We start from the raw sequence: 9,940 nt of genomic DNA, 5'->3' as shown, positions 1-9,940 counted from the left end.
CTTTTCCTACCAATCTATCCCCCTAGAAGAATGCACGTAGTACTTGCGTTTTTGATGACTTCTAAATTTTTGCAATAAGTATATGAGTTCTTTTGACTAATGTTGAGTCCATGGATTATACACACTTTTACCTTTCCGCCTTTGCTAGCCTCTTCGGTACCATGCATTGCCCTTTCTCACCTTGAGAGTTGGTGCAAACTTCGCCGGTGCATCCAAACCCCGTGATACGATACGCTCTATCGCACATAAACCTCCCTATATCTTCCTCAAAACAGCCACCATACCTACCTATTATGGCATTTCCATAGCCATTCCGAGATATATTGCCATGCAACTTTCCACCGTTCCGCTCATCATCATCATGACATACTTTACTTTTGTCATATTGCCATTGCATGATCATGTAGTTGACATCGTATTTGTGGCAAAGCCACCATGCATTATTTTTCATACATGTCACTCTTGATTCATTGCACCATACCGGTACACCACCGGAGGCATTCATATAGAGTCATATCTTGTTATAGTTTCGAGTTGTAGTTCTTATGCTGTAATCAATAGAAGTGTGATGATCATCATTATTAGAGCATTGCCCAAAAAGAAAAAGAAAAAAAAGAAAGGCCAGAAGAAAAAAAGAAAGACCCAAAAAAAGGAAAAAAATAAAAAAAGAAGAAGAAAAGGAAAAAATAATAAATAAATAAAAAGGGCAATGTTATTATCTCTTTTTCCACACTTGTGCTTCAAAGTAGCACCTTGTTCTTCATGTAGTGAGTCTCATATATTGTGCTTCAAAGTAGCACCATGTTTTTCATATAGTGAGTCTCATAAGTTGTCTTTTTCATACTAGTGGGAATTTCTCATTATAGAACTTGGCTTGTATATTCCTACGATGGGCTTCCTCAAATGCCCTAGGTCTTCGTGAGCAAGCAAGTTGGATGCACACCCACTAGTTTTTTTTTGTTGAGCATTCATTTATAGCTCTACTGCATCCGTTGCATGGCAATCCCTACTCCTCATGTTGACATCAATTGATGGGCATCTCCATATCCTGTTGATTATCCTCGTCAATGTGAGACTTTCTCCTTTTTGTCTTCTCCACACAATCCCCATCATCATATTCTATTCCACCCATAGTGCTATATCCATGGCTCACGCTCATGTATTGCGTGAAGGTTGAAAAAGTTTGAGATTATTTAAGTATGAAAAAATTGCTTGGCTTGTCATCGGGGGTATAGAAGTTGGGAACATCTTTGTGTGACGAAAATGAAGCATAGCCTAACTATATGATTTTGTAGGGATGAACTTTCTTTTGCCATGTTATTTTGAGAAGACATGATTACCTTGATTAGTATGCTTGAAGTGTTACTATTTCTTTTATAAATATGAACTTTTATTTTGTATTCATTTTGATCTGAACATTCATGCCACAATAAAGAAAATTAAATTATGAATTATGCTAGGTAGCATTCCACATCCAAAAATCTCTTTTTATCATTTACCTACTCGAGGACGAGCAGGATTAAGCTTGGGGATGCTTGATATGTCTCCAACGTATCTATAATTTTTGATTGTTCCATGCTATTATATTACCCCTTTTGGATGTTTATGGGCTTTATTTTACACATTTATATCATTTTTGGGACTAACCTACTAACCGGAGGCCCAGCCCATATTGCTGTTTTTTTGCCTATTTCAGTATTTCAAAGAAAAGGAATATCAAACGGAGTCCAAACGGAATGAAACCCGTCGGGGAACATAGCAGAAATTCAAAATTTTCTACGCATCACCAAGATCAATCTATGGAGAGACTAGCAATGAGAGAGAGGGGAGTGCATCTTCATACCCTTGAAGATCGCGATGCGGAAGCGTTACAAGAATGCGGTTGGTGGAGTCATACACGCAGCGATTCAGATCGCGGTCGATTCCGATCTAAGCGCCGAACGAACGGCGCCTCCGCGTTCAACACACGTACAGCCCGGGGACGTCTCCTCCTTCTTGATCCAGCAAGGGGAGAGGAGAAGTTGAGGGAAAACTCCAGCATCACGACGGCGTGGTGGCAATGGAGCTCGTGGTTCTCCGGCAGGGCTTCGCCAAGCACTACGGAGGAGGTGGAGGTGTTGGAGGAGGGAGGGGGCTGCGCCAGGGAAGAGGTGCGTCTGCCCTCCCACCCCTCCACTATATATACGGGCAATGGGAGAGGGGGAGGCGCCCTAGGGTTTCCCCTAGGGGGCGGCGGCCAAGCAGATTGGATCTCCCTAGGGAAAATCCTAGGGAGACTTGCCCCCCAAGCCAAGCAGGTGGAGGATTGCCTCCCAAGCCAGGTGGAGGCGCCCCACCTCCCCAAATAACATGGGAAAGGGGTGGGGGGCACACCAACCCTTAGTGGGCTGGTTTGCCCCTTCCCTTTTGGCACATGAGGCCCTCCAACACTTGTCGGGGCTCCCGAAACACCTTTCGGTCATGCTGGCCATAGCCTGGTACCCCCGGAACACTTCCGGACTCCAATACCCTTCGTCCAATATATCGATCTTCACCGCCGGACCATTCCGGAACTCCTCGTGGCGTCCGGGATCACGTCCGGGACTCCAAACTACCTTCGGTAACCACATACTATTTCCCATAACAACTCTAGCGTCACCGAACCTTAAGTGTGTAGACCCTACGGGTTCGGGAACCATGCAGACATGACCGAGACGTTCTCCGGCCAATAACCAACAGCGGGATCTAGATACCCATGTTGGCTCCCACATGTTCCACGATGATCTCATCGGATGAACCACGATGTCGGGGATTCAATCAATCCCGTATACAATTCCCTTTGTCAATCGGTATGTTACTTGCCCGAGATTCCATCGTCGGTATCCCAATACCTCGTTCAATCTCGTTTACCGGCAAGTCACTTTACTCGTTCTATAATGCATGATCCCGTGACTAACTACTTAGTCACATTGAGCTCATTATGATGATGCATTACCGAGTGGGCCCAGAGATACCTCTCCGTCACACGGAGTGACAAATCCCAGTCTCGATTCGTGCCAACCCAACAGACACTTTCGGAGATACCTGTAGTGCACCTTTATAGCCACCCAGTTATGTTGTGATGTTTGGTACACCCAAAGCACTCCTACGGTATCCGGGAGTTACACAATCTCATGGTCTAAGGAAATGATACTTGACATTAGAAAAGCTCTTAGCAAACGAACTACACGATCTTGTGCTATGCTTAGGATTGGGTCTTGTCCATCACATCATTCTCCTAATGATGTGATCCCGTTATCAATGACATCCAATGTCCATGGTCAGGAAACCATAACCATCTATTGATCAACGAGCTAGTCAACTAGAGGCTCACCAGGGACATGTTGTGGTCTATGTATTCACACATGTATTACGGTTTCTAGTTAATACAATTATAGCATGAACAATAGACAATTATCATGAACAAGGAAATATAATAATAACCATTTTATTATTGACTCTAGGGCATATTTCCAACAGTCTCCCCCTTGCACTAGAGTCAATAATCTAGTTCACATCACTATGTGATTGTAATGAATCCAACACCCATGGGGTGATCATATCTCGCTTGTGAGAGAGGTTATTAGTCAACGGGTCTGAATCTTTTAGATCCGTGTGTGCTTTACAAATCTCTATGTCATCTCGTAGATGCAGCTACCACGCGCTATTTGGAGCTGTTCCAAATAACTGCTCTACTATACGAATCCGGTTTACTATTAGAGTCATCCGGATTAGTGTCAAAGATTGCATCGACGTAACCCTTTACGATGAACTCTTTTACCACCTCCATAATTGAGAAAAATTCCTTAGTCCACTAGTTACTTGGGATAAGTTTGACCACTGTCATGTGATCCATTCCTGGATCACTCTTGTACTCCTTGACTGACTCATGGCAAGGCACACTCCAGGTGCGGTACATAGCATAGCATACTGTAGAGCCTACGCCTAAAGCATAGGGGACGACATTCGTCCTTTCTCTCTCTTCTACCGTGGTCAGATCTTGAGTCTTACTCAATACTCATACCTTATAACACAGCCAAGAACTCCCTTCTTTGCAGATCTATTTTGAACTCCTTCAAAATCTTGTCATGGTATGTATTCATTTGAAAGTACCATCAAGCGATTTTGATCTATCCTTATAGATCTTGATGCTCAATGTTCAAGTAGCTTAATCGAGGTTTTCATTGAAAAACACCTTTCAAACAACCCTATATGCTTTCTATAAATTCTACATCATTTCTGATCAACAATATGTCAACAACATATACTCATCAGAAATTCTATAGTGCTCCCACTCACTTCTTTGGAAATACAAGTTTCTCTTAAACTTTGTATAAACCCAAAATCTTTGATCATCTCATCAAAGTGTATGTTCCAACTCTGAGATGCTTACTCCAGTCCTGAGAAGGATTGTTGGAGCTTTGTATACTTGTTAGCATCTTATAGGATTGAAAAAACCTTCCGTTTGTATCATATACAACCTTTCCTCAAGAAAATCGTCGAGGAAACAATGTTTTGACATCTTATCTGCAAGATTTCATAAATAATGCAGTAACTGCTAATATAATTCCAACAAACTCTTAGCATCGCTACGAGTGAGAAAGTCTCATCGTAGTCAACTCCTTGAACTTGTCGAAAAACATATTAGTGACAAGTCGAGCTTTCTTAATGGTGACACTTACCATCATTGTCCGTCTTCCTTTTAAAATCCATATGTACTCAACAGCCTTATGAACATCGAGTAGTTCTTTCAAAGTCTATACTTTGTTTTCATACATGGATCCTCTCTCGGATTTTATGGCATCAAGCCATTCGTCGGAATCCGGGCCCACCATCGCTTCTCCATAGCTCGTAGGTTCATTGTTGTCTAGCAACATGACCTCTAAGACAGGATTACGTACCACTCTGAAGTAGTACGCATCCTTGTCGACCTACGAGGTTTGGTAGTGACTTGATCTGAAGTTTCATGATCACTATCATCAGCTTCCACTTCAATTGGTGTAGGCGCCATAGGAATAACTTCCTGTGCCCTGCTACACACTAGTTGAAGTGATGGTTCAATAACCTCATCAAGTCTCCACCATCCTCCCACTCAATTCTTTCAAGAGAAACTTTTCCTCGAGAAAGGACCTGATTCTAGAAACAATCCCTTTTGCTTCCGGATCTGAGATAGGAGGTATGCCCAACTGTTTTGGGTGTCCTATGAAGATGCATTTATCCGCTTTGGGTTCGAGCTTATCAGCCTGAAACTTTTTCTCATAAGCGTCGCAGCCCCAAACTTTTAAGAAATGACAACTTAGGTTTCTCCAAACCATAGTTCATACTGTGTCGTCTCAACGGAATTTCGTGGTACCCTAATTAAAGTGAATGCGGTTGTCTCTAATGCCTAACCTATAAACGATAGTGGTAATTCGATAAGAGACATCATGGTATGCACCATATGCAATAGGGTGCAGTTATGATGTTCGGACACACCATCACACTATGGTGTTCCAGGCGGTATTAATTGTGAAACAATTTCCACAATGTCTTAATTGTGTGCCAAACTTGTAACTCAGATATTCATCTCTATGATCATATCATAGACATTTTATCCTCTTGTCACGACGATCTTCAACTTCACTCTGAAATTACTTGAACCTTTCAATAATTCAGATTTGTGTTTCATCACGTCAATATACTCAGAATCTACTCAAATCATCTGTGAAGTAAGAACATAACGATATCCACTGCTTGCCTCAGCACTCATTAGACTGCACACATCAAAATGTATTACTTCCAACAAGTTTCTTTCTTGTTCCATCTTACTGAAACCGAGGCTTTTCAGTCATCTTGCCCATGTGGTATGATTTGCATGTCTCAAGTGATTCGAAATCAAGTGAGTCCAAACGATCCATCTGCATGGAGTTTCTTCATGCATATATACCAATAGACGTGGTTCGCATGTCTCAATCTTTTCAAAAATGAGTGAGTCCAAAGATCCATCAACATGGAACTTCTTCATGCATTTTATACCAATATGACTCAAATGGCAGTGCCACAAGCAGGTGGTACTATCATCACTATCTTATATCTTTTGGCATGAACATGTGTATCACTACGATCGAGATTCAATAAACCATTCATTTCAGGTGCAAGATCATTGAAGGTATTATTCAAATAAACATAGTAACTATTATTCTCCTTAAATGAATGACTGTATTGCGATAGACATAATCCAATCATGTCTATGCTCAACGCAAACACCAAATAACAATTATTTAGGTTTAACACCAATCTCGATGGTAGAGGGAGTATGCGATGCTTGATCACATAAAGCTTGGAAACACTTCCAACACATATCATCATCTCACCTTTAGCTAGTCTCCGTTTATTCCGCAGCTTTTATTTTGAGTTACCAACACTTAGCAACCGAACCGGTATCTAATACCCTGGTGCTACTAGGAGTACTAGTAAAGTACACATTAATATAATGTGTATCCAATATACTTCTATCGACCTTGCCAGCCTTCTCATCTACGAAGTATCTAGGGTAGTCCTGCTTCAGTGACCGTTCCCCTCATTACAGAAGCACTTAGTCTTGGGTTTGGTTTCAACCTTGGGTTTCTTCACTAGAGCAGCAACTGATTTGCCATTTCATGAAGTATCCCTTCTTGCCCTTGCCCTTCTTGAAACTAGTGGTTTCACTAACCATCAACAATTGATGCTCCTTCTTGATTTCTACTTTCGCAGCGTCAAACATCGCGAATATTTCAAGGATCATCATATCTATCCCTGATATGTTATAGTTCATCACGAAGCTCTAGTAGCTTGGTGGCAATGACTTTGGAGAAACATCACTATCTCATCTGGAAGATTAACTCCCACTCGATTCAAGTGATTGTTGTACTCAGACAATCTGAGCACAAGCTCAACGATGATGTAGAAGCGTGAGTGAAAGGATGATGAATAGAAGTGTGATGATCATCATTATTCATTATTAGAGCATGTACCAGTGAGGAAAGGATGATGTAGACTATGATTCCCCCACAAGTCGGGATGAGACTCCGGACAATGAGAAAAAAAAGAAAAAAAGAAAAAAAGAAAAAAAGAAAAAAAGAAAAAAAGAAAAAGAAAAAGAATAAAAAAGAGAAAAAGAAAAAGGAAATAAAAGAAAAAGAGAGAAGGGGCATGCTAGTTCCACACTTGTGCTTCAAAGTAGCACCATGTTTTTCATATAGAGAGTCTCCTATTTAGTCACTTTCATATACTAGTGCGAAATTTTCATTATAGAACTAGGCTTGTATATTTCAATGATTGGCTGCCTCAAATGCCCGAGGTTTTCATGAGCAAGCAAGTTGGCTGCACACCCACTTAGTTTTCATATTGAGCTTTAATACACTTATAGCTCTTAGTGCATCCGTTGCATGGCAATCCCTAGTCCTCACATTGATATCAATTGATGGGCATCTCCATATCCCGTTGGTTAGCCGCGTCGATGTGAGACTTTCTTACTTTTTTGTCTTCTCTATATTTACCCCTATCATCATACTCTATTCCACCTATAGTGCTATATCCATGACTTGCGCTCATCTATTGCGTGAGGGTTGAAAAAGCTGAAGCGCGTTAAAAAGTATGAACCAATTGCTCAGCTTGTCATCGGGGTTGTGCATGATAAATACTTTGTGTTAAGAAGATAGAGCATGACAAGACTATATGATTTTGTAGGAATAACTTTTTTAGTGTTGATACTTCGAAAGACATGATTATTTATTGGGATGCCTGAGTATTGATGTCTTTATGTCAAATTATAGACTATTGCTTTGAATCACTTATGTCTTAATATTCATGCCATGACTAGACATAGGATCAAGTTTATGTTAGGTAGCATTCCACATCAAAAATTATCTTTTTTATCATTGACCTACTCGAGGACGAGCAGGAATTAAGCTTGGGGATGCTGGTACGTCTCCGTCGTATCTATAATTATTGATTGTTTCATGCCAATATTATACAACTTTCATATATTTTTGGCAACTTTTTATATGATTTATTGGACTAACCTATTGATCCAGTGCACAGTGCCAGTTCATGTTTGTTGCATGTTTTTGTTTTGCAGAAAATTCATATCAAATGAAGTCCAAACACGATAAAAATTTACGGAGAATTATTTTGGAATTTATGTGATTTTTGGGAGGTGGAATCAACGCAAACGGGGGCCTACAGTGCCCACAACCCACCACGGCGTGTCTGGGGGCCCAGGCGCGCCCAAGTGTCTTATGCCCACCTCAAAGGTCGGTTGGGGCCCTTCTTCTGGCGCAAGAAAGATAATTTATGGAAAAAAAACGTGTAAAAATTTCAGCGCAACCAGAGTTATGGATCTCCGGGAATTTAAGAAACCGTGAAGGGCCAGATCCGAGGAACGCGAAACAAAAGAGAACAGAGAGGAAGATCCAATCTTGAAGGGGCTCCCGCCCCTCCGCCGCCATGGAGGCCATGGACCAGAGGGGGAACCCTCCTCCCATCTAAGGGGGGGGCAAGGAAGAAGGAGGAGGGGGGCTCTCTCCCCCTCTGTCCCGGTGGCACCGGAACACCGCCGGGGCAAGGATCGTGACGACGATCTACATTAACAATCTTGCTACCGTCAACACCAACTTTCTACCCCTCTATGCAGCGGTGTAACACCCCTTCTCCCCGCTATAATCTCTACTTAAACATGGTGCTCAACTCCATATATTATTTCCCAATTATATTTGGCTATCCTATGATGTTTGAGTAGATTCGTTTTGTCCTGTGGGTTAATCGTGATCTTGGTTGGTACGATTGTATATTTTATTTATGGTGCTGTCCTACGGTGCTCTCCGTCTCGCGCAAATGTGAGGGCCCCCCGCTGTAGGCTGTTGCAATACGTTCATGATTCGCTTATGGTGGATTGCGAGAGTGACAGAAGTTTAAACCCGGCTAGGTGGGTTGTTGTGTATGGGATAAATATGACTTGATACTTAATGCTATGGTTGGGTTTCACGACCTTAATGATCTTTAGTAGTCACGGATGCTTGCTATGGGTTCAATCATAAGTGCATATGATCCAAGTAGAGAAATTATGTTAGCTCATGCCTCTCCCTCATATAAAATTATAAGAATGATTACCGGTACTTGTTATCGATTGCCTAGGGACAAATGACTTTCTCGTTGACAAAAGCTATCCACTTTTATTACCTTGCAATTTATTCGTAGTTTTATTCTCGCAAAGTACTCGTAGTTTTATTCTTGCAAAATAGTTTCATACTTGTTTTAGGTAAAGCAAACGTTAAGTGTGCGTAGAGTTGTATCGGTGGTCGATAGAACTTGAGAGAATATTTGTTCTACCTTTAGCTCCTCGTTAGGTTCGACACTCTTATTTATCGAAGAAGGCTACAAACGATCCTCTATACTTATGGGTTATCACCTCCCACCAAGAGACGGGTCGTTGATGCACAATCAGCAAGCCCCGCTGCCACACCGGCGCTCCACCACAACCTGCAGCCCAACCCCCCACCGGCGACCAACCAAATCAAATCACACCGAGCACTGCACAACCCAGATCTGCGCGCACCATCGATGGTCCGTGCACGAGGTTGTCCGATGGCGGTGAGGCCTTGTTAGATCGGGTCATGTACTGAAATCTTGTTAGATCCATTGGAACAATGACGCCCTTTGGAACCAGTGGTTGAGTCGACACCCACGCCCGTGATGCCCGGCTCCCACCATGACGGGAGGAGCGGCGCCACTGACCTGACCAGACCGACAAATAGCCATGAAGGAGCTCCTAGATGCATCTGCTGATGACGAGATCGTGATTGGGGAGGAAACACCGGGAGGGGCGAGGGCGACAACAGGGATGGGATAGAAGGAGGCGGGGTGAGGCCTTGCCCCCGTCGCGGGCTAGCCGATGGCCGGCGGC

Source organism: Triticum dicoccoides, chromosome 3B (genome assembly GCF_002162155.2).
Source record: "Triticum dicoccoides isolate Atlit2015 ecotype Zavitan chromosome 3B, WEW_v2.0, whole genome shotgun sequence".
Taxonomy (NCBI): Eukaryota; Viridiplantae; Streptophyta; class Magnoliopsida; order Poales; family Poaceae; genus Triticum; species Triticum dicoccoides.
The sequence above is the reverse complement of the archived record's forward strand: the minus strand, read 5'-3'. Positions refer to the sequence as shown.